This window comes from Vipera berus (assembly GCF_964194415.1).
Source record: "Vipera berus genome assembly, chromosome: Z".
NCBI classification, from domain to species: domain Eukaryota; kingdom Metazoa; phylum Chordata; class Lepidosauria; order Squamata; family Viperidae; genus Vipera; species Vipera berus.
In genome coordinates, this window is record NC_138205.1 from 126,130,226 (window position 1) to 126,155,136 (window position 24,911).

At 43.2% G+C, this 24,911-nt stretch overlaps 1 protein-coding gene across 1 annotated transcript in view; it reads right to left on the reverse strand.

Moving 5' to 3' along the window:
* Positions 1-24,911, reverse strand: part of LOC308678418 (sodium channel protein type 5 subunit alpha-like) — a gene marked incomplete at its 3' end in the record, with an annotated part of 408,240 nt that overhangs the window by 118,925 nt on the left and 264,404 nt on the right. The gene's annotated exons all lie outside the window — the stretch shown is intronic.

Sequence of the window (24,911 nt, forward strand, 5' to 3'; positions counted from 1 at the left end):
TGATCAAAATTCTGATGCTTGGAAGCTGGTGATGATTGTAGAGTCCTAAGATCATGCAATCATACTGATGATGATTGTAGAGTCCTAAGATCATGCAATCACCTTTTGCGACCTTCAGACAAGCAAGTCAATGAGGAAGCCATTTAACAACCAGGTTACTAACTTATCAACTGCAGTGATTCACTTTAGAACTGTGGCAAGGAAGGTTGTAAAATAGAGCAAAACTCACTTTAAAATATCTCATTTAACAACAGAAATTTTGGGCTCAGTTGTGGTCATAAGTCGAGGAAAACCTATACTGGGGGAAAAATGAAGAAATCTGTTGTGGCGCAGTGGTTAGAATGCAGGCAAATGCTGCCCACTGACAGCAGTCTGATCCTGATGGGGCTCAAGGCTGACTCAGCATTCAGGTCAGTAAAATGAGGACCCAGATTACTGGGGGCAATAGGCTGACTCTGTGAACCACTAAGGGAAGGCTGTAAAGCATTAGTAAAGGTAAAGGTTCCCCTGCACATGCGTGCTAGTCGTTTCCAACTATAGGGGCCGGTGCTCATCTCCGTTTCAAAGCCGAAGAGCCAGCGCTTGTCTGAGGACGTCTCCGTGGTCATGTGGCCAGCATGACTAGACGTCAAAGGCACACGGAACGCCGTTACCTTCCCACCGGAGTGGTCCCTGTTTTTCTACTTGCATTTTTACGTGCTTTCGAACTGCTAGGTTAGCAGAAGCTGGGACGAGTAACAGGCGCTCACTCTGCTACGCAGCACTCGGGATCCGACCCGCCAAACTGCCGATCTTCTGATCGACAAGCTCAGCGTCCTAACCCACTGAGCCACCGTGTCCTGTAAAGCATTACAAAGTGGTATATAAATCTACATTCTATTGCTACTGCTATTACAGAATGATAATTAAATAAAGCAGAATCATATGAGCAGGATCAACCCTGCTATTAGAAGAAGTGAAGTTACTGCTTATGAAGAGGAAGAGGAGAAACAGAGGCTACAACAAAATTACTATTGCGCACAACAATATCAGCAGAGAAAATGACTAAATTGTTTTGCCTGAATTCCTAGCCTAAAGGTAAAGAGAAGAAGAACATCAAGAGGTCATTTATGCAAGCATTATTTTCAAAGTTGAAATTTAAGGGTTTCGTCAGTTGATGAACTGATGTAGAAAATGACCCATGGATTTGAAAGGTTAATGTGAAGAAAAGATTGCCAGATTTAGGAGGTAAATTTCATTTTGTGTTGTTTTGTGACTGTGATTTCAAAAAGTTTAAATCACACACAAACTTCTGAAAAGTAGTTTACTTTCTTTTAAGAGCAGAAATCCTGTGAAATGGTCATTTCTGAGCAGGGCTTTTTTCTGGTTAAGAAATGGGGTATCCTACTTCTTAAAAAGCTAAACAAAATGTGGGCTAGACAGCATCACCACCAGATGGATTTATAACTGGCTGACAAACCTCACTAAACATGTAGTCTTAAATGGAACTGCCTCTACATGGAGGGAAGTAAGCAGTGGGGTTCCCCGAGGTTCTGTATTAAGCCCAGTACTCTTCAATAAAGAGAAAAGTAAGGTTTTACACTTAGGCAAGAAAAACCAAATGTATAGATACAGATTAGGTGAAACCTGGCTCAATTGCAGAAACTGTGAGAGGGACCTGGGAGTCCTAGTGGGCAATCACTTCAATATGAGCCAGAAGTGTGCTGCAGCTGCCAAAAAAGCCAATGCAATCCTAGGCTGCTTTAACAGAAGGAAAGAATCAATTTCATGTGAAGTATTAATACCACTTTATAATGCCTTGGTAAGGCCACACGTTGAATACTGCATTGAGTTTTGGTCACCATATTATAAAAAAGATGTTGAGACTCTGAAAAAGAGTGCAGAGAAGAGCAACAAAGATGATCAGGGGACTGGAGGCTAAACCATATGAAGAACGGTTGTAGGAATTGGATATGTCTAGTCCAGGGGTTGGCAACCTTAAACATTCAAAGAGCCATTTGGACCTGTTTCCCACAAAAAAGCAAACACACTTTCTTCAGCTCAGATGGAGCAGAGGAGAATGAGGAGGAGAAGAGTGGTGAGGCTTTGTGCCAGCTGGCCAGCCAGGCTACGGGTAGGTTGGGTGATGATGGCTAGCTGGCTGGGGGTATCATGACTGCTCGGGGGGGGGGGATCTGGCAAGCCTCATGCCAGCAGCATTGGCAGCTCCCCCCACCCGGCCCGTTTCCCCGGCTCCGTACAAGATGCTTGGCAGAACACCACCATCACCACCGTGTCCCCGATGAGACCCACACGGTACCTTCTTTCCAGCTCCCACGCAGTCCTCTGTCACTTCCTCTGCCGCCGTGTGCAGTCCCACAAACAAAAGAAGTTTGTGGACAGTCCCACAAACTTCTTTTGTTTGTGGGACTGCCCACAAGCTTTTATTTGTGGGACTAAAAAAAAGTTCAATCAATCAATTCCAACTTTGCGAGATCTTTTTTCCGTGAGAAATTGGAATTGATTGATTGAACTTTTTTTTTTTTTAGGTGGTAGAGGACTGGGAGCCACAGCAGAGGGATGAAAGAACCGCACGGAGCTCCGGAACCACGGGCTGCCAACCCCTGGCCTAGTCTATTGAAATGCCAACTCTGTTATTCTGTTATTCTGCAACTCACATACAGACTGCAGGCAGACAATTTTTCCGAATATATATCATCAAATCAGCAATATCTGGGATCATTCCTTCTCATTACATATCTTTTTATAATAATTAGTTTTGAGACTTTTGCCTTCCAGGGCTTTGCACAACACATGCATTAGTATAATGACCCAGAAAAAGCCTGCAGAAATCTTAGGGTATAAAATGTGAAAGGCTAAAATGTTTTTAGTTTCTCTGTAGCTGAATGAAATTAGGCTGAAAGCTTTTAAATCACAGAGTGACCAACCTGATATTAATAACAGTATTATTGTTTCAGATATAGCAAGGTGCACTTAGGTAAGTGACATATGTGAACTCTGGAGAAATCTAAAAATATTGTGCACAGCTATGAAAACAAACAGAAGGATCATAGAAGAAATCAACTCAGAATTTTTATTGAAAGGATTATCTGTTATCAAGTCGGTGTCTATCGGTAATCCTCAACTTACAACACTTCATTTAGTGACTGTTCAAAGTTACAATTTTGTGAAAGTGAAAAAGGTGACTTATGATCCTGTTTCACACTTGTAACCACTGCAGCATCCTCATGGCCAAAATTCACACGCTTGGAAACTGTCTCATATTTATGATAGCCGCAGTGTCCTGGAGTCATCTTTTGTGAACTTCAGATAAGCAAATTCAAAGGGGAAACCAGATTCAGTTACTGACCACGTTGAACAGCTGTGGCAAGAAAGATTGTAAAATAGGGCAAAATTCTTATAACAACTGTCTCAGCAACAAAAATGTTGGGCTTAATCGTGGTCATAAGTCGAGGACTATTTATAGTCCCTTGTAACTTTGAACAGTTGCTAAACAACTGGTTGTAAGTGATGGAGCTCCTGCACATCCTACAGGCCATAAGCTGAGAGTTACCTGCACTCTTAGCATCTACACAGAAATCTCCTTTTGTGGCCTCCTGAAAAGTCATTTGGAAAGCCAAATTCACTTAACAACTGTGCTACTAACTTAACAACTGCAGTGATTCACTTACCAACGGTGGCAAGAAAGGTTGTAAAATGGGACAAAAATCACTTAACAAATGGCTCACTTAGCAGTAGAAATGTTGGGCTCAATTGTGGTTGTAACCTGAGGATTACCTGTATATTCTTTTGAAGTCATCTGGTCATTAGTCCTCTGAGGGGATTTCAAACTTGGCCCTTTAATGACTAGTGGACTTCAACTCCCAGAATTCCTCAGCCAGCGTGCCTGGGTGAGTAATTCTGGGAGTTGAAGTCCACAAGTCATAAAAGGGACAGGTTTGAAGACTCTTGGTCAAATGGCTGTGGAACTTTCTTGGGATTCTAATTCAGGTGACTCTGAGGATACAGGTAAACCCCCAAGTGGCCTCAACGACTCTTAGAGAGCTAACTGTGGACCCTCAGTCTGCTAAAAGCTAGAGCAGGGGCCCCCAATACCAGGCCATGGCCTATTCACAACTGGATGGCATGAGCAGAGAGTCACTGCGTGTTCACACACATGCACAGCTCAACTTGTGCAAGTTGTGGTATAAGCCCATGAGCATATGTGCCAGCTTGCACAAGTCAAGCTGTGCTTGCGCATCAGCACACTGCTCAAGCAGGCCGGTTCCCCCTTCTGCTCCCAATGGGTTGCTAGGCTACAAAGGTTGGAGACTGTTGGACTGGAAGACCGCAAGGAATATAAAACCTTCCATTCCCCCCAGAAGTCAGAACTGAAGAAGCTTCTTGCAGGAGATGAAATATTTTCAAAGAAAAAAAATGAGAAAGTCCAGTTGCCTTTTGGAAAGGCACCCATGGGACTTCTATTCACATGGCTACTAAGAGTCAACACAAATATGATAACTTATTACTCACTCACTGCACTGGGCAGTGTGATACATCAGTGTAATGCCAAAGCACCGTCAAGATAGCAAGGACTCATATTTTGATAGCTGACAGTGATTTGTCTTGTTTGATTTAAAAAAAACAACCTGGTACTAAGAAAAAAGAGAACCTAATAAAATTGGCCTAATACAAAGCACAGTTTCTAGAATGCTTTTTTATTTCCATAGCTGCCTCTTTTCGCCAAATAGATTCCACATTCTTAAAAATATAAGCATATTGCAGTGGGTTGCTATAGTTTAGAAGTTTGAAAGTCATAAATATAATCAAGAAAAAATCCAGAAAAAAATTGAGAAGGTAGAGGCTTCCCAGAGGCTAGACATAATGGGATATATTTTATATTTTGTATTTATATATTGTATATGTTTGATGTTCTGGTGTGTGCTATTTTTTTTTAGTTTATTGGTGTTTTTTTTACTCTACACTGTATCTGGCCAGAGTTACATTGTTTGATTTGGGCAGCCTTTTTTTTTTCTTTTAATGACCCTGCAATCCCTTGCATTGGGGTGGAGCTGGTGTGACTGAATGGAGCTGAGCATTTCCTGGCCGGATGCCCTTCCTGACACCTATGCAGAGTTCACAGCAGATCTTTTCCTTTTGTGCCCAGTAGCCTTCATTCTATGTATATGCCTGCTTATTAGGGCTTTCACACACACCCCAAGCGGCATTATTACAAAGTCAGCTTAATTGCCCCCAACAATCTGGGTCCTCATTTTACCTACCTCGGAAGGATGGAAGGCTGAGTCAACCTTGAGCCTGGTGGGACTCGAACCTGCACTAATTGCAGGCAGCTGGTGTTACTTAAGGAGGCATTAGCCCACTGCTCCACCAAGGCTCTTTTTTGACCTTTTTTGCCACAGTTATTAAGAGAATCACTGTAGTTGTCAAGTGAATCATGCAGTCATGAAGCAAATTCAGTTTCCTCCATTGAGTTACCTTATCAGAACTGACTGAGAAGGTTAGAAATGGAGATCATGCGACCCTCTGACAGTGCAACCATCATAAATATATGCCAGTTGCCAAGAACCCTATTTTTGATCACATGACCATAGGGGGTACTACAATGGTCTTAAGTGTGAAAACAGGTCATAAGTCGCTTTTTTCAGTGCTGCTGTAACTTCGAACTGTCTCTAAATGAAGGCTGTAAGTTGAAGACTATATTCTTCCTATGGCACCTTCCATAAGAGCTTCTTCGTAAGGTTGCCTCCTGGCTCTAATCTGAAAATTTCTCCAAAAATAAGAGAAGAACGGAGCTGGAGGAGACTTTGGAGGTCTTCTAGTCCAGGGCTTTCTCAACTGGTGGTACTTTGGCACCTGGCAGGTGGTACGCAACCAACCTAGACAAATGTAGTGGGGGAGGAGAATGAGATGAAGCGGCGGCAATGCCGCCCAAGGCTGACGGAAAGACAGCTGGAGCTGCAGGACTGTCAGGGCTCAGAAGAAGCCCCAGGATCGGTGCTGGGCTCCAGGTGATTGGCGCTTCCGGAAGCAGCATGTAGCTGGAGGTACAGTGAAGAGAAAAGGAGAGGGGAGAGAGAGCAGTGCTTTTTTTTGTAAAATAAAAAGGTGCCGGAACTCACACATGTTATACAACCTGCCTTGCCCTACCCTATAAAGTTCCATCCAAAAAAGGTGCCGGAACTCCGTTCTGAGCGTTCTATGAGGAAAAAAAGCCCTGGGAGAGAGGATATAAAAGGAGGAGGATTTGGTGTGAAAGGGAATGGAAAAAAAAAGGCAACGGGGGAAATAGAAGAGGACAGAGAAAGAGAGATAGAGAAGAGCAACCTTGAAGAGAGGAGACAGCTGGAGGTGGACCTCACAGAAAAGGAGGAGGGGGGAGAGAGGATATAAAAGGAGGAGTTTTGGTGGGAGAAGGAAAAAAAAGACGGGGAAAGAGAAGGAGGCAGAGAAGAAGCTGTGAAAGGAGAGCCCAGCAGGTGGGGGTGAAAAAAGAGAGGAGAGGGAGAGAGGAAGAAGGGCTGACCACCAAGGTAGTGGTGCATATTAATAAATATGGATAAATTTGTCAAACATTTGTCAGCAGAAAGAGAAAGTGATTCAGCAAAGGAACTGCCACCGAAGCAATTAAAACTGGTTAATATTCCCGTTTTTTTTTAGGGTTTGTAACATTAGATTAGGGACGCGGTGGCTCAGTGGGTTAGGACGCTGAGCTTGTTGATCAGAAGGTCGGCAGTTTGGCGGGTCGAATCCCGAGTGCCGCGTAGCAGAGTGAGCGCCTGTTACGTGTCCCAGCTTCTGCCAACCTAGCAGTTCAAAAGCACGTTAAAATGCAAGTAGAAAAATAGGGACCACTACGGTGGGAAGGTAACAGCGTTCCGTGCGCCTTTGGCGTCTAGTCATGCTGGCCACATGACCACGGAGACGTCCTTGGACAAGCGCTGGCTCTTTGGCTTTGAAACGGAGATGAGCACCGGCCCCTAGAGTTGGAAACGACTAGCACGCATGTGAGGGGGAAACTTGACTTGACCTTGAACATCAGATTATAGAATAAAATACAAAAGTGTAAAAGCAAATAGTAGGACACAGTGGGGAGGGGGGGAAAGGGGGGGAAGTGAGGGGGAGAAGGGAAAAAAAGAAAAGAAAAGGCATTGACTTCCGACTTCCTTTGTTGCTGTAAGAAGGAAGCATTAACATCGAACCTCAACTTTTTACTTTTCCATAATAGTATAAACTAACCATTTCTATAACAACAAATCAATCTAATCAGTAAAAGTCAACCCCCTCCCCCCCGGTGGTACTCAAATATTGTCATGTCCTAAAATTTGTGAAAAGGTTGAAGAGCCTGCATCCAGACCAACCCCCCTCTCCTCATCATGCAGGAGAGCCTATACCAGTGATGGCGAACCTTTTAGAGACCGAGTGCCCAAACTGCAACCCAAAACCCACTTATGTATCGTCGGGTGCTGCGTGGACGTGGCCAGTTGGGTGGATGTGGCCCATTAGGTGGGCATGGCTGCAGCGGTAACGGCAGACTGGGTGGCACTAAAAAGTTCAATCAATCAATTCCAACTTTGCGAGATCTTTTTTTTTCCCATGAGAAGTTGAAATTGATTGATTGAACCTTTTTTCTTTTTTTGCACTCGGCGGAGGCCTAAAGCGAAAAGGTTTTGTAAAACCCAGCTGAAGGCCTAGGACTGGGGCGACGACACACATGCCCACAGAGAGGGCTCTGCGTGCCACCTGTGGCACCCGTGCCATAGGTTCGCCACCACAGCCCTATACCATTTCAGACAAAGGGCTGTCCAATCTCTTCTTAAAAACTTCCAGTGTTGGAGCATTCACAGCTTCCAAGAGAAGGGCTAAAGCTCTGTGGCAGGGGACGTGTGATGAATGCAGAATTTCCCAGATTGCATTTTTTCCCCATTTCCAAATAAAGTGCAGAGAGACTGTGATTTGAAATCTTGAAAAGCAGCCGTCAAGGTGGAAGACAGTCTTAAATTAAGTGGACTCAGGGACTGACTTGATTTAAAGAAGCCTCTTACATATCTACGTTTTTCTCTAGTTCATAAAACTGCATTAGCCCACAGCAGATAGGGAAGAATGAGGCTTCAAATATAAGTAAAAATCCCAAGGTCTGTCTACATGGAAATTTATCAGAACTTAAATTTATCTGCTAAAGAAACGCCAGTATTCCCCTGTCAGCAGGTGGTTGCTATCTCTTGGTCAGCTGACCCAATTACTCATCTCATCATAAATGTATAAAAGCAAATTTCGAAGATGAGTGTGATCAAGGTATATTTGAGGAATATATCAAGGAATAACAGACTTGGAAGGGACTTTGGAGGTCATCTAGTCCAACCCCCTGCTCAAGCAGGAAACCCTACTATTCAGGATGAATTGCTGTCCAGTCTCTTCTTAAAAACCTCCAATGATGGTGCACCCACAACTTCTGAAGGCAAGCTGTTCCACTGTTTAATTGTTCTCACTGTTAGGATTTTTTTTTCTTAGTTCTAGTCGTTTCTCTCCTAGATTAGTTTCCATCTATTGCTTCTTGTCCTGCCTTCAGGTACTTTGGAGAATACGCTGTATCCCCTCTCCTTTGTGGCAGCCCCACTGCTATCACGTGCACCCCTAACCCTTCTTTTCACTAGACTAGTCATACCCAATTCCTGCAATTAGCAAAATAGAATCATATAGAGACAGGCTTATTATTTTTAAGGCAGTTAAAAGCAGTCATAATACAAACTGCATGTGCACAAATGTGTTGGTGTGCATGTATGTGTTAAAAATCTACAAATTCTTTCATTATGTTTATTTTTAACATTTCAGAATGTCCCTTAGTGGCTTATATGCCATTCTGCTACTGAAAAACAATACAAAAATAAAATTTTAATTAAATCTCTAAAATCTTATGAAAGCAATAAATTTACCAGTCCAGGAAAGAAGACATTGGAAAAATGTAGAACAATAAAAAGAATGTGTTGCGGAATCATTGTGCTCTCTGAGCTTGGTTGTTTTCTTGCAGATGTTTCATTACCCAGCGAGGCAACATCATCAGTGCACTGTTGGATAATGAAACGTTGCAAGGAAACAACCAGGGTCAGAGAGCACCAACGACTCCACAACTACAGATATTCTCTTCTATCAGTTAAGGTTGTGTTGTATAGACCAGGGCTTTTCAACCTTTTCACCCATTGTAGCACTTCTAGGATATGGCAGCATCCGAGTACCACCAGTCGCCTAGCAAGGTGTAAAAAACTTGATGACCCCCCCCCCAAAAAGGAAAAAAGTGATGAAGTACAGGTAGTCCTTGACTTACAACAGTTAGCTTAGTGACTGTTCAAAGTTACAACGGCACTAAAAAAAAGTGCCCCCCAAGCCACACCCAAGCAAGACACCTGCCTGCCCACCCGGCGGCGCTTTTCCTCCTGTCCAAGGTTTTCATTGTTGTGAGCATTTCTGTTCAGGATTGGCAGTGGGGGTGGGGTGGGGGGGTGTTTGGTTTTTATTTCCCCACCCCTCTGCTGGGTGGTTGCAGCAGGTTTTGGTCACTTCACATGACCCTGGGACACTGTGATCGTCATAAATATGAATCAGTTGCCAAGCATCTGAATGTAAATCACAAGACCCTGGAGATGCTGCAACATTCCAGCTGATCGGCGCTTCTTCTGGGCTCAGCAGAAGCACTAGGATCAGTGCCGAGCTCCAGCTGGAGCCTGGCGCTGATCCTGGCGCTTCCGCTGAGCCTTGACAGCCCTGCAGCTCCAGCTGTCTCTTGCTCAGGCTTGTGTGATACTACCACCGGTTCAGCTCATTCCACTTCCCTGCTACCACTTTTCTAGGATGGCCGTGTACCACCTGTCAGATGCCAATGTGCCACAGGTGGTACCCGTATCACTGGTTGAAAAGCCCTGGTCTACAACATGTGGTCCATGGCTGGGTAATGGGTCACGGCCTGTTGGCCACTGGGCTGCAGGAACGGCTGGCAAGTGTACGCACATGTGCGCGTACACCCCACTTGTGCTAGCATCCCATTTGCACATGTGCCCTGGTATAGACAAAAAAAAAGATGCTGTGAATTGGATACAATCTCCTGTTTGGTGCAGTGCAATGCTATGTATAATCATTCAGAACCCATCATCACAGTTTTAAGTGAGACCCTCCTGTTGTGTAGTTATGTATGAGGTAACAGCCTTAAAAAAAGAATCTATAGAAAGTCTTACTAGTTAAAGATTGGGCAAGAAAAACCAAAGGCACAAGTAGTACCCTGCTTAATAGCATAACTGTGAGAAGGAACTAGGAGTCCTGGGCTGCATCAACAGAGGTTTAGTATCAATTTCATGTGAGGTGTTAGTACCACTTTATATTGCACTGGAGACACCACACCTGGGATACCGCATCCAGTTTTGGTCACCGCGATACAAAAAAAGATGTTGAGACTCTAGAAAGAATGCAGAGAAGAACAACAAAAATGATTAGGGGACTGGAGTGTAAAGTATATGCAGGATCTGAGGATGTCTAGTCTAGTCCAGTCTAACAAAGAGAAAGACAAGGAATGACATGTTAGCAGTCTTCCAATATTTGAGGAATTGCCACAAAAAAGAGGGCAGGACGAGAAGTAACAGATGGAAACTAATCAAGGAGAGAACCAACCTGGAACTAAGGAGAAATTTTCTGACAGTGAGAATAATAAACCAGTGGAACCACTTGCCTCCAGAAGTTGTGGATGCTCCATCGTTGGAGGTTTTTAGGAAGAGATTGGACAGCCGTTTGTCTGAAATAAGGTCTCCTGCTTGTGTGTGTGTGTGTGTGTGTGTGTGTGCGTGTGTGTGTGGGGGGTTGGAATAGAAGACCTCCAAGGTCCCTTCCAATTCTGTTATCCTATTGCTTTATAAACCTTGTGGACCTATGTAGAAGGAAAACGTCTCAAGAACATCTAGAATCGTGGTGGCGAACCTACGGCATGCATGCCACAGGTGGCACACAGAGCCCTCTCTGTGGGCACATGCGCCGTTGCCCCAGTCCTAGGCCTTCAGCTGGGTTTTATAAAACCTTTTCGCTTTAGGCCTCCACTACCGTGTGCAAAAAAAAAAAGGTTCAATCATACTTCTCGCGGGGAAAAAAACGATCTCGCAAAGTTGGAATTGATTGATTGAACTTTTTAGTCCCACTCAGTCTGCCATTACCACCGCAGCCACGCCTGCCCTTGGCCACACCCACCCAAAGAGCCAAGCCCACCCGGCACCCGACAATACATAAGTGGGTTTTGGGTTGCAGTTTGGGCACTCGGTCTCTAAAAGGTTTGCCATCACTGATCTAGAACATTGCAGGTGAACACCTAGCAGACTTCAGCTGATGTCAGATATTAAACAGACTCAGTTTTGATCTGTGCTTCAGTGGGGCCTGACTGGACATTCCAGAGGTGTTTATTTGACAGGGAAATTGAAAAGGCATCTCGGAAAAAGGCAGTAATACTAATCCATCTTTAAAACACTGCCCAAAATCCTGCATGGGTGCTGTCCCTAAAAATCAAGTTTAAATTGGAAGTGTCTGTTATAGTAATCTACACAACGCTCTTTTTCATTTTCAGATCTAGCTTTTGGAAGCTCTCTATGCCTTCCCCATAAGTTTAGTTTCCAATTTAGCACATTGCTGCACCTATTCTGGAATCCAAGATTATTAATTATTTGCTTGCAAGTGTGCACTAAACCAGGAGTTGAAATTCCTGCTGTATCACAAAGATAATTAAAGATCAAGGTAAGCGTTGCACAGGAGGGCCCTTACACTGACTGAAAGAGTTGGTTTGCTGCATTTTAACAGAATAACAGAGTAAGAGTTGGAAGGGACCTTGGAGGTCTTCTAGTCCAACCTCTTCCTCAGGCAGGAAATCTATATCATTTCACACAAACGGTTGTCCAATCTCTTAAAAACCTCCAGTGTTGGAGGGAAACTGTTCCACTGATTAATTGTTCTCACTGTCAGGATTTTTTCCCCTTATTTCTAGGTTGTTTCTCTCCTTGATCAGTTTTCATCCGTTGCTTCTCGTCCTGCCTTCAGGTGCTTTGGAAAATAGATTGACCCCCTCTTCTTTGTGGCAACCCTTCAAATATTAGGAAACTGCTATAATCTCCCCTAGTCCTTCTGTTCATTAAACTAGACACACCCAATTCCAGCATCTGTTCTTCATATGTTTTAGCCTCCGGTCCCCTGATCATCTTTGTTGCTCTTCTCTGCACTCTTTCTAGAGTCTCAACATCTTTTTTACATCGTGGTGACCAAACCTGGATTTTGTTTATTGTGAAAGATAGGCTCTTTCAGCCCAATGTGGAGAGGTGAACAACTGATCTCACATCCTTTACATTACAAGTCAAATGTTTTTGATCTTCTCCTAAAAGCCTTTCCTAAATATGAAGTCAGATATTTATGAAATTTTGTTCTAGCAATTTTCAAGAAAATAAAAATAATCGGGGGAGGGGCAGGAAGAGGTACCTTAGTGGACACAACATTTAGAGGTGGTTCATGCTTTAGCAGCCACAGTTGGGAGCAGTAGTTAAGCAAATTGGTTACAGGTAATCCTCCCCTTGTGGCCAGAGTTGAACCCAAAATTTATGTTGTTAAGCAACTGTAAATGAGCTTTGCCACATTTTACAACTTTTCCTGCCACAATTAACTGAAACCCTGCATACGTTAAGTTAATAACATGGTTGTTAAGTGAATCTGGCTGCTCCATTGAGTTTGCTTGTCAGAAGGCTGCAAAAGTTGATCACATGACCCCGGGACACTACAACCGTGATAAATACGAACCAGTTGCCAAGCGTCTGAATTTTGTTCACATGACTGTGAGAATGGTGCAATGGTCCTAAGTGTGAAAAATTGTCATTAGTCACTTTTTTCAGTGCTGAATGGTCACTAAACGAATGATGCAAGTAGAGGACTGCCTGTACTAAGTGAAAGCAGAACTGTGCTTATGATCGTACTACAGCATTTTTTTTTTTGCTTTACAGACCCGCAAAGGTCATAAATGTGAGGACTGATTGCAAAGTTACTTTTTTATCACTGTCATAATTGCCAACAGTTGCTTTGGTTGGACAAATACTTGAGGGGGGGGGGGAAAACGGTGACTGCTGACCTTACAAACCGCACAATCGCACAACACAAAGAATAGCTATTAGCTCACCCCTCCCAACTCTGGACAGGTTCACTTAGATTAGGTGAATCCACACAAAACTGCCCAACGCATACGACAGAGATGGGGTGCGTAGTTCCGTTCCCGCCTTTCACCTTTCATTAACTAAATTCAGAGTTTCATTGTCAATAAGGTTTCTGATCCTTTTGTTGCTGAAATCGCAAAAGGATGACTGAATAAGATTTATGGTTTGTAGGTGATAAATAAGGGAAACCATAGTTGCTTCAAATACTATTGTGGAATAAAAGTGAGAAAAATTATGTAAAAGAGAATAACTTGCATAACTACACTGACAGCAAATTGTAGTTTCTTAGCACAAAATTTGAATTATTTTATTATTGAGTTTATCCAGTATCACCTATTGCAAAAATTATTAAAAGATCAGAAAATGGAACTGCACACTGAACAAAAACTTTAAACAAGGGTGACTGGAAAAATTAAAAATGTAATGCACCCTACTTTGTACATTTTTTTGAGTATTGAATGATAACACAGTCCTAGCTTGCATTAACAGAGGGATAGAATCAAGATCATCTGTACTAATACCACTTCATAAAGCTTTAGTAAGACTACACCTGGAATACTGCATCTAATTTTGGTCACCTCATTGTAAAAAAGATGTTGAGACTTTGGAAAGAGTGCAGAGAAGAGCAACAAAGATTATTAGGGGCCTGGAGACTAAAACATACGAAGAATGGTTGCAGGAATGGGGTATGTCTAGTTTAATGAAAAGAAGGAGCAGGGGTGATATGATAGCAGTGTTCCAATGTCTAAGGGGCTGCCACCGAGAAGAGGGGGGGGTCAACCTATCCTCCAAAGCACCAGAAGGCAGGACAAGAAACAATGGATGGAAACTAATTAAGGAGAGATTCAACTTAGAACTAAGGAGAAATTTCCTGACAGTGAGAACAATAAACCAGTGGAACACTTGCCTCCAGAAATTGTGGGTGCTCCATCACTGGAGGCCTTCAAGAAGAAACTGGACAGCCACTTGAATGGAATGGCATAGGGCAGTGATGGCAAACCTTTTAGAGACCGAGTGCCCAAACTACAACCCAAAACCCACTTATTTATCGGAAAGTGCCAACATGGGAACTCATACATTGACATCTTTTGTCTTAAAAGAAAAACACAATAACAAAGCTTTCAATAATACAAACAACTTTTTACTGAAAGGTAAAAGTTTCCCTTTGGTATGCTTTTAAACAATTAATGTGATTTTTGGTGTTGTATGCATGCTGATAATTTGTCTAACCTTGGTTTATACTTTGTAAGTTTGAGAGCAACACATGCAGCACTCCGGTCATCTGTTAGTCTGCTGGTGTCAGATTTGATGTAATTCAAAGCTGAAAACAGCATGTTCACTCTGGAGGCTTGTTTTGGCTAGGAAGGGGCTTGAAAAATGGCCTTTTCCTGCAAAAACCTAGCCAAAGAGCGAGGTGTGCGTGTCCACAGAGAGGGCTCCAAGTACCCCCTCTGGCACGCGTGCCATAGGTTCGCCACCACTGGCATAAGGTCTCCTGCCTGAACAGGGGTTGGACTAGAAGACCTCCAAGGTCCCTTCCAACTCTGTTGTTCTCTTATTCTGTTATTCTTCTATTCTTCTGGAATGTCTACATCCTGGAGTGATCACAGCCAGCCAATTAGGAACTCAGTAATAAACATTGTTACGTTATGCAGCCTGACAAAGTTTAACTATAGCCAACTTTGTTAAGCCAATTCAGAAGAAAGGTTTTTGTCCTCACTCCAAATTGGCTTGTAGTCATTACAAACGAATTTGATTTGGCACATAGCCTTATCAGACCAGTGCCAGGAACTGCTTCCTTATTTTCAATAGGTTTTTAATAGAAAAAGGGGCCACTTTATAGAGTAAATCTAATGAAAAAAATAAAGTGCCTAAAATATAGAGCCCATTGCTTTGTCTGGAAGTATACACATTTCCCTGTAAAAATACTTTAAAAATGGATACATGGATAAATAATATATTTTAGTATTATTCTAAAACACTTCACCAATTTGCCCTCTGCTAGGGGATGTTTTATAAGACTAGACACCTCCAGGATGGAAATTATTTTATTATTGGACAAGCCCTTCGCCCCAGCCAGCCATTTTGTGAAAGCTCCCAAAATATTCCTTCACTCTTCTAGATACATAAGCCCAAAGAAGTTAACTGCCTCTCAAAATAGGATTACTAGACAGAATGCTGAAAGGCCAAAAACTAAGAAATACTTTAAAATAAAGACGTCTTCTTGTTTATTCTTCATAATTTGGCCACCACACTACAGCCATCTATTGATTTCATCTTCAAGTACAATTTGTTGCTGTTCACCTGAGAAATGAGGTGGATACAGTACATTATTCCATGTTTCTTAATGACCTGTTCTTATTGGATATTAATCAGAAGCAAAAATCAGAATTCTGGGCCGCTTTCTCTAAGAGACCCATAAAGAGGTGTTGTTGCTGATGTAAATTAGAATAGTGAAATAAATTCAGGTACAGATGACATAAAGACCAGAAAAAAGAGGCACATTTTCTACAGCCCAAGAATTCACCATATAATAACATTGCTTGCCAGTATGTTTAACCCAGGGCTCTTTTATGCCTTGTGGACTTCAACTCACAGAATTCCTGAGCCAGCCATGCTGAGGGGGAAGGAGAGGTTTCCAAGCTGAGCCATGCTGGCTCAGGAATTCTGGGAGTTGAAGTCCACGAGGCATAAAAGAATCAAGGTTGCCTACCCCTGGTTTAACCTATTATACTGAGAGAGCTGAGAACATTTGTTCGTTCATTCATTCATTCATTCATTCATTCATTCATTCATTCATTCATTCATTCCATTTCTGTAGCCACCCAACTCAACCAAGTGACGTGGGCAGCTTACAATTCTAAGATTTGGAAAAATTTGAAACAGTTAAAATTAAAACAGGATAAATATCCCCCCAAAATAAATATAAATATAAACAGCAGCTGAGACAATTAACCGGATAACAGTAGAGCCAATGAACGGAGCCCTTATCACATTCTGGTACACACAGCCAAGTTATTAAAACCTTGTAAAAAGCTTGTGAAGCAGTAGGCGTAAGCCTACATGGACTCCAGAAGATTATAGAGGACAGGAAGGCCTGGAGGAATGTTGTCCATGGGGCCACAATGGGTCAGACATGACTTCACAACTAACAACAACAAAAAAACCAAGCACGGACTACAGCAGAGAAAGCCCATCCTCTCAACACTCTTTGGCTGACGGGATCTGCAGCAGGCCTGATCTACTGGATCAGATTATTAATATAGGGAGCTATTGTTGGTCACTTGGTTTTTGCCCCATGGAAAGTACTCTCTGCTCTCAGACAGTTGAAATGGACAACTGAAATGCCATGACAGCTAGCGTACTCATGAATAAGCTCTTCCCAATTTCAGCTCAACCTAAGTGATTGTGATGCACATACCGGTCACATTCTGTCATGGTTGGAATAATTGTGTGTACTGGCATTCTGTGAGTTCACTATGAACACGATGGGAATCATGTTTGGCTAGCAGCCCTATCTTAACATTCTCGAAGCCATAGCCTATAAATAATCCAATGATAGCTGCTTGAAGATCTCAGGCATTTGTTTCCATTATGGATAACTCATAGTCTGCTATAATTTGGAGTATCTAACAATCAGGGGTGTAGTTTGGGGCATGTACTACATTGAAAAGAGTAGTAAAGTTTCTTGGCTGACGAGCCCCCTTTGGCTTAAGCATTGTGTCTCATTTCAGGAATAGTTCTAAGATAAAATTAGTCCCCGATGTATAACAGTTCATTTAGTGGCACAGAAAGTTACAATGACACTGAAAAAAGTGACTTATGATTACTTTTCACAGTTATGACTGTTGCAGCATCCCGAGTCATGTGATCAAAAACCAGACGCTTATCAAATGGCTTGTATTTATGGCGGTTGCCATGTCCCGGTATCACATGATCATCTTTTGCGACCTTCTGACAAGCAAAGTCAATGGGGAAGCCAAATTTGCTTAATGACCACATGATTCACTTAATGACTACAGTGATTCACTTAACAACTATGGCAAAAAAGGTCACAAAATTTAGCAACTGCCTTGTTTAGCAATGGAAATTTTGGGCTCAACTGTGGTCATAAGTCAAGGACTACCTATATTGGTTCAGTCTGGATACTCCTAGTGTTGTTTCCTAATTCTTACCCCACAGTAATTCCTGACTCTGGATTTCTAGATACTATCCTGGGATGAATGAAAATCAATAAACTAACACCCTGGGTTATTAATGGTATGTTACTTAACAGAGTAAGAGGTCAGCCATTCTAGATGGGGCTGCATGTCCATTAGTGAGAGTTTATAACAGAGCTTTTCAACCTTTTCACCCATTGTACCACTTTTAGGATATGGCAACATCCGAGTACCACCAGTCGCCTAGCAAGGTGTAAAAAACTTGACCCCCCCCCAAAAAAGGAAAAAAAGTGATGAAGTCCTCGACTTACAACAGTTCGCTTAGTGACTGTTCAAAGTTACAATGGCACTGAAAAACTGCCCCCCCACAGCTGAGCAAGATGCCTGCCCGCCCAGCAGCGCTCTTCCTCCTGTCCAAGGTTTTCATTGTTGTGAGCATTTTTGTTGAGGATTGGCAGTGGGGGTGGGGTGGGGGGGGTGTTTGGTTTTTATTCCCCCTCCCCCTCTGCTGGGTGGTTGCAGCAGGTTTTGGTCATTTCACATGACCCTTGGATATTGTGACCATCATAAATATGAATCAGTTCCCAAGCATCTGATTGTAAATCACAAGACCCTGGAGATGCTGCAACATTCCAGCTGATTGGTGCTTCTTCTGGGCTCAGCAAAAGCGCCAGGATCAGTGCCGAACTCCAGCTGGATCCTGGCACTGATCCTGGCACTTTCGCTGAGCCCTGACAGCCCTGCAGCTCCAGCCATCTCTCACTCAGGCTTGTGCGGTGCTGCCACCGGTTCAGCTCATTCCGCTTCCCCGCTACCACTTTTCTAGGATGGTCGCATACCACCTGGCAGGTGCCAATGTACCACAGGTGGTACCCGTACCACTGGTTGAAAAGCCCTGGTTTATAACATCAAGGTCTGAGTAGATTTTTGTCCTATCTCAAAAGGACCGTATCACTTCTGTGATCTAAAGCCCATCTCACTTATGCTTGCTGGTTGTCCAGTTGTATCTTCTTGCAGACAGAGGCAGCCTGCCTACATTAATCTATGATTAATCTATGATTTAATAATATTCTACCTGGAATACTACTACATTACAGGTTGCCATGTTGCCTTTAATTACTACAAAATGCGACCTTTAACACCTTAACCATCTGAAACATATGTCTGTGGAGATTCTCAGTCTTCCAGGTCCTGGTTGTCCCACAACTGCTTTTTCAAAAGGCAACTGGATTCTGCTTTTTTCCTTGAGGTCATTTAACTTCTCCAAGAAGCTTCTTCAGTTCCTCACTGTTTATCAAGGCAAGCAAGAACAGAAGAAGCTTCTTGGAGAAGTGAAACATCTTCAAGGAAAATAAAAGTCCAGTGGCCTTTTGGAAAAAAGCACCTTTGGGACATCTGAAACATATTGTACCAGTTTTGAAATAGATGCACTGGCCATCCCTTTCTTTGGGACTCACATTCAAAATTTGGTTCTTGCTGGCAAATATCTAAACAGTTTAAAGCAGACATGTCAAACACAAGGCCCGGGGGCCGGATCCGGCCCGCGAAGTGGTTTCATGCGGCCCACGAAGCCATCCTGGAAACAGTGAGGGAGCGGCCCCCACTGCCTTGGCCCTGGCCCAGAGACCCTCCTTCTGCCAGAGACCCTCAGATCTGTCCCACTCCTGCCCAGGCCCCCCATAGGCACCCTTGATGCGAACGATGTAGAGCTGGCCACGCCCACCCAGTAGGCCACACGCACTCTAGCCATGCCCACCCAGTAGGCCACGCCCACCCTGGCCATGCCCACCCTTGAGGGCAAGTGAAATTGAGTTTGACACCCCTGGTTTAAAGTATTTCCTTCTGCTAATCCATCTGGACATTAGGATCATCTTGGGAAAGCCCTTTATGATTTTTGTTGCTTTCCAAAGTGAGATGGCTGGAAATTTCTATTTTACCATGCTCTCCCAAGAGAAATGGTGCTTTCTTAGCTCTCCATTCTGGTGACAGGTGAAAATCTTTATTTTTAAACCCAGAGTCTTTTCTTTGGATGTGATGTTATATTTTCCTTTTAGCCAAGAAAAGGCTGGTATTGCTTTTAAAGGGTTTTTTTTTTTGCTTTATGCATTTGTGGAGTATTGTGTTGTCAACCACTCTAAAAACCTTCAAACTAATAGAGTAAGATAAATACAAGTAATAAACAAAGAAATAAACTCAGTTCCCAATCAATTGGGATAATACTTCTCTTTCTTTCTGTGGTTATGGTGAGATGGCGTGGTGCCTTTTTTCTCTGGCTGCCAAGATCTCAAGGTAAGTAAATATGCTAATGGAACCATACAAATATAACAAAGCAGGCCAACTAAGAGCAATCAAGCTATTAGAATGCTTTTATGTGTCTGATGCAGAAACACCAACAAAATCCATGGGTAAAGGTTAGGAAAAGGAGTATTAATTAAACGCACAGATGATATTGTATTAGCAATCAATGTGCAACAACGTGAGGCCAATGATGACTCAAAACAAGAGCTTTTCTAAAGATATTCAAATTCCTAGAATCAACTACAAAAGAAATGAAATGAAAGAGCAATTAAAAGGATTCTTGATAAGTCAAAATGCAATTCAGCTCTTGGACAAATTTGTAAATTCCACCCAAGCAGCAAAACAACAGATCCAGAATTTTTTAAACCATTGCATTAAACCATTGCAAAGATCTCTTACAAGGCTTTGTAATGACCTTGCCAGAAAATTAACAGTAGTGAATATTTCAAAAAGGATAGTAATTCTTTATCAGAAGGGTTTATTAGGAGACTTGTATTTTTTGCAGTCAAGTTTTTTTTTTACATAAAGGGAAGCCAAGCAAAAGATCCAGATAAGATGTAATGTCTGTGAGATTAGGGAAAATTGTCAGACGCACAATAAAAAAAATAGGTATCAATGAAAAGAATATTGAACTGTGGCATCCCCAGTGCTATCTGTGCTTGGTTGCTTTCTTCAGACATTTTATACTCAACTAGGTAATATCAGCAGTGCTAGGAAGGAGTGAAATTTGCTTTCTGTTTATACATAAATGGTTTGCTCTGTCGGTGTTAGTGGGAGCATTGTTTTCTTCTTGGATTAACACCAAGACTAACACTAGACCAGGGGTAGGCAACCTTGGCTCTTTTATGACTCGTGGACTGCAACTCCCAGAATTCCTGAGCCAGCTTGGCTCAGCTTGGAAACCTCTCCCTTTCCCCTCAGCGTGGCTGGCTCAGGAATTCTGGGAGTTGAAGTTCACCAGTCATAAAGCGGCCTAGGCCTAGGCCAGCGGTAGGCAACCTTGGCTCTTTTATGACTCGTGGACTTCAACTCCCAGAATTCCTGAGCCAGCTTGGCTCAGCTTGGAAACCTCTCCCTTTCCCCTCAGCGTGGCTGGCTCAGGAATTCTGGGAGTTGAAGTCCACGAGTCATAAAAGAGCCGAGGTTGCCTGCCCCTGCACTAGACCAACAATCAAAAAGTAAACAACAACCTATTCAAGGAATCACCAACACTATTCCCACCATCACTGATGGAGTGAGCTACTTTTAGAGTGAAAAGAGCACCAAAGTCCCCACAAACACAGGCATGTTCATTTTACAGTTTGTAAATTGTATGTGAGACATCTGTGCTAGAAAACTTGTGACTGGCTAGGATAGGAGATTATCTTAGAAAACTAACAACTACTGTAACTTTTAAGGAAATCTACAACAGATAAACTGCCTGTTGCAGTGGTATGTTAAAGTGAAGGTCAAAAACAGAATAACAGAGTTGGAAGGGACTGTTGAGGTCTTCTAGTCCAACCCCCTGCTCAAGCAGGAGACCCTATACCATTCCAACAAACAGGTGTCCAATCTCTTCTTAAAAACCTCCAGTGTTGGAGCATCCACAACTTCTGGAGGCCAGCTGTTCCACTGCTTGATTGTTCTCACTGTCAGGAGATTTCTCCTTATTTCTAGGTTGCTTCTCTCCTTGATGAGTTTCCATCCTGCCTTCAGGTGCTTTGGAGAATAATCATAATCATATTAGTAAAGTTGGAAGGTACCTTGAAGATCATCTAGTCCAACCCCCTGCTCAGGCAGGAAACCCTATACCATTTCACACAAATGGCTGTCCAGTCTCTTCTTAAAAACTTCCAGTGTTGGAGCATTCACAGCTTCTGGAGGCAGGTTGTTCCACTGATTAATTGTTCTCACAGTCAGGAAGTTTTTCCTTAGTTCTAGGTTGCTCCTCTCCTTGACTAGTTTCCATTCGTTGCTTCTTGTCCTGCCTTCAGATGCTTTGGAGAATAGTTTGACTCCCTCTTCTTTGGGGCAGCCCCTGAGATACTGGAACACTGCTATCATGTCACCCCTTGTCCTTCTCTTCATTAAACTACACATACCCAATTCCAGCAACCTTATACTGTATGTTTTAGCCTCTGGTCCCCTAATCATCTTTATTGCTCTTCTCTGTACTCTTTCAAGAGTCTCAACATCTTTTTTACATCGTGGTGACCAAAACTGGATGCAGTATTCCAAGTGTGGCCTTACCAAGGTATTGTAAAGTGGTATTTATACTTCACATGATCTTGGTTCTATCCCTCTGTTAATGCAGCCTAGCACTGTGCTGGCTGTTTTGGCAGCAGCAGCACACAGCTGGCTCATATTTAAGTGATTATCCACTAGGACTCTCTGTATAGAGTTTGGGGCTAATAAACTATAAGGCAAATAAGTATTTTGAAAGCAAGCTTAGGAGACTGGGGGAAGGATGAAGGAATTAGATATGGAAATAGAAATATTTGATGAGATTAGAGATTATACTTCACTTATTACGTTGCAGAGATATTGAGAAAGGCATGAGTACAGCATTATTGTATGAATCTTCAAACCCTCAGTGACTTATCAGACAAGGGAAGAAGAAAGAATGAATTCAAATGGAAGTACAATCGAAAGAACTAAGCAAAGAGAGCTTCAAGATTTGCTTAGCTACTGCGCTGTTCCAAATTTTCCAACTTGCTTTTAAGACAAGATACAAAGCCTTGGCAATAAGCAAGGTTCTAGAGCAGGGGTAGGCAACCTTGGCTCTTTTATGACTTGTGGACTTCAACTCCCAGAATTCCTGAGCCAGCTATGCTGAGGGGAAAGGGAGAGGATTCCATGCTGAGCCATGGTGGCTCAGGAATTCTGGGAGTTGAAGTCCATGAGTCATAAAAGAGCCAAGGTTGCCTACCCCTGTTCTAGAGGTTGTTATATTGGACATTTGTTCAAGCTTCAGGACCAATAGGAAAGACTCTGCCCTCACTTTTCACAATGCTCTGACTTTTCAGAATAATCAGGTAGCGCCTGATGGAATTCTCAGTTTTTTCTCCAAGGGGACATTCACCAAGAATTCTCCAAAATCACAAGAATTCTAATTGTTCTCTCTTTTTTCACTTGTATCATGTGTGTCTAATTATCTCAATGATGGAGAGGGGGGAAAGGAGAGGGAGAGGGAGAGAGAGAGACTATGGAGAGAGAGAGACTATGGAGAGAGGGGGGAGAAAGAGACTATGGAGAGAGAGGGGGGAGAGAGACTATGGAGAGAGGGGGGAGAGAGACTATGGAGAGGGGGGGAGAGAGAGTATGGAGAGAGAGTATGGAGAGAGAGGGGAGAGAGAGACTATGGAGAGAGAGGGGGAGAGAGACTATGGAGGGGGGGAGAGAGACTGGAGAGAGGGGGGAGAGACTATGGAGAGAGAGAGACTATGGAGAGAGGGGGGAGAGAGAGACTATGGAGAGGGGGGAGAGAGAGACTATGGAGAGAGAGACTATGGAGAGGGGGGAGAGAGAGACTATGGAGAGAGGGGGGAGAGAGACTATGGAGAGAGAAAGACTATGGAGAGAGAGGGAGAGAGAGACTATGGAGAGAGAGGGGGGAGAGAGACTATGGAGGGGGGGAGAGAGAGACTATGGAGAGAGGGGGAGAGAGACTATGGAGAGAGGGGGGAGAGAGACTATGGAGAGAGGGGGAGAGAGACTATGGAGAGGGGGGGAGAGAGAGTATGGAGAGAGAGAGACTATGGAGAGGGGGGGAGAGAGAGACTATGGAGAGGGGGGAGAGAGACTATGGAGAGAGAGAGACTATGGAGAGGGGGGAGAGAGAGACTGGAGAAAGGGGGGAGAGAGACTATGGAGAGAGAGACTATGGAGAGAAGGGGAGAGAGAAACTATGGAGAGGGGGGAGATACTATGGAGAGAGAGAGAGACTATGGAGAGGGGGAGAGAGAGACTATGGAGAGAGGGGGGAGAGAGACTATGGAGAGAGAAAGACTATGGAGAGAGAGGGAGAGAGAGACTATGGAGAGAGGGGGGAGAGAGACTATGGAGAGAGGGGGGAGAGAGACTATGGAGAGAGGGGGAGAGAGACTATGGAGAGGGGGGAGAGAGACTATGGAGAGAGAGACTATGGAGAGAGGGGGGAGAGAGATACTATGGAGAGGGGGGAGAGAGACTATGGAGAGAGAGAGACTATGGAGAGGGGGGAGAGAGACTGGAGAGAGGGGGAGAGAGACTATGGAGAGAGGGGGAGAGAGACTATGGAGAGAGGGGGGAAGAGAGACTATGGAGAGAGGGGGGAAAGAAACTATGAAGAGAGGGGGAGAGAGACTATGAAGAGAGAGGGGGGAGAGAGAGACTATGGAGAGAGAGACAGAGAGAGAGAGAGACTATGCATATTAGAATCCTATTTTGTTGTGCAAGTCCCTGTCCACTATTTCTCAGGTTATCTAAACCACATATTCCTTTGTTTTTTCTGAATTTATACTTCCTGAATCAGCTACAGCTACTGCCTGCTTATCATCCCCAAGCAACATTTCAGTCATAAGTGAGTATTTAACAGTAGTTAATTTTCAACAAGGCAAACCAAAAAATCTTTCAGATTTGATACCCAGAAGCTTTCTTCTGTTTTACAACTTGCATAAACCATCCACAACTATCAATATCCAACACATAGCTTCCTCCCCAAAAAACCCACAACATCAAATGATGAATTAAAGTCCATTTCTTCTTGGAAAGGCCTCAAAGACAAACATAAGGCAATAAAAAAATCTGTTTTGTCAGATTGTATCTGGACCACTATAACTTTTTAAATTTCATGAGTTCCAATCAAGGACCCTACAATTTTCATACTGGTACTGAGAATTCTGTTTGGGACCCTAAGCTACAATTCTCAAGATTCCTTGGAAAGAGGAACTAACTAACTGCTAAATTAATCTAGTTGCATAGTTGTGTCCTTGGAGAACACCATGGCAACCATTGCTACGGTTATAAAGGGGAAAGCTTGTAATATATAAAAGAGGAGTTTATCACAGAAGGATGTTCCAATTTTGGCATTTACATCTACAAATATCTGGAACAATTAAAGCATCGATGATGCTGTTTATGCCTTGATTTTGGATGGTTCTGATATTGTCACCTCTCCGGGGTCTTGAGTATGCAAAATGGGTGCCACTCAGTCATACAGGCAATGAGTGTGGCACAATTTGACCACAAGCCGAGATCCTATATGAATTCTGAGCTAGTTATT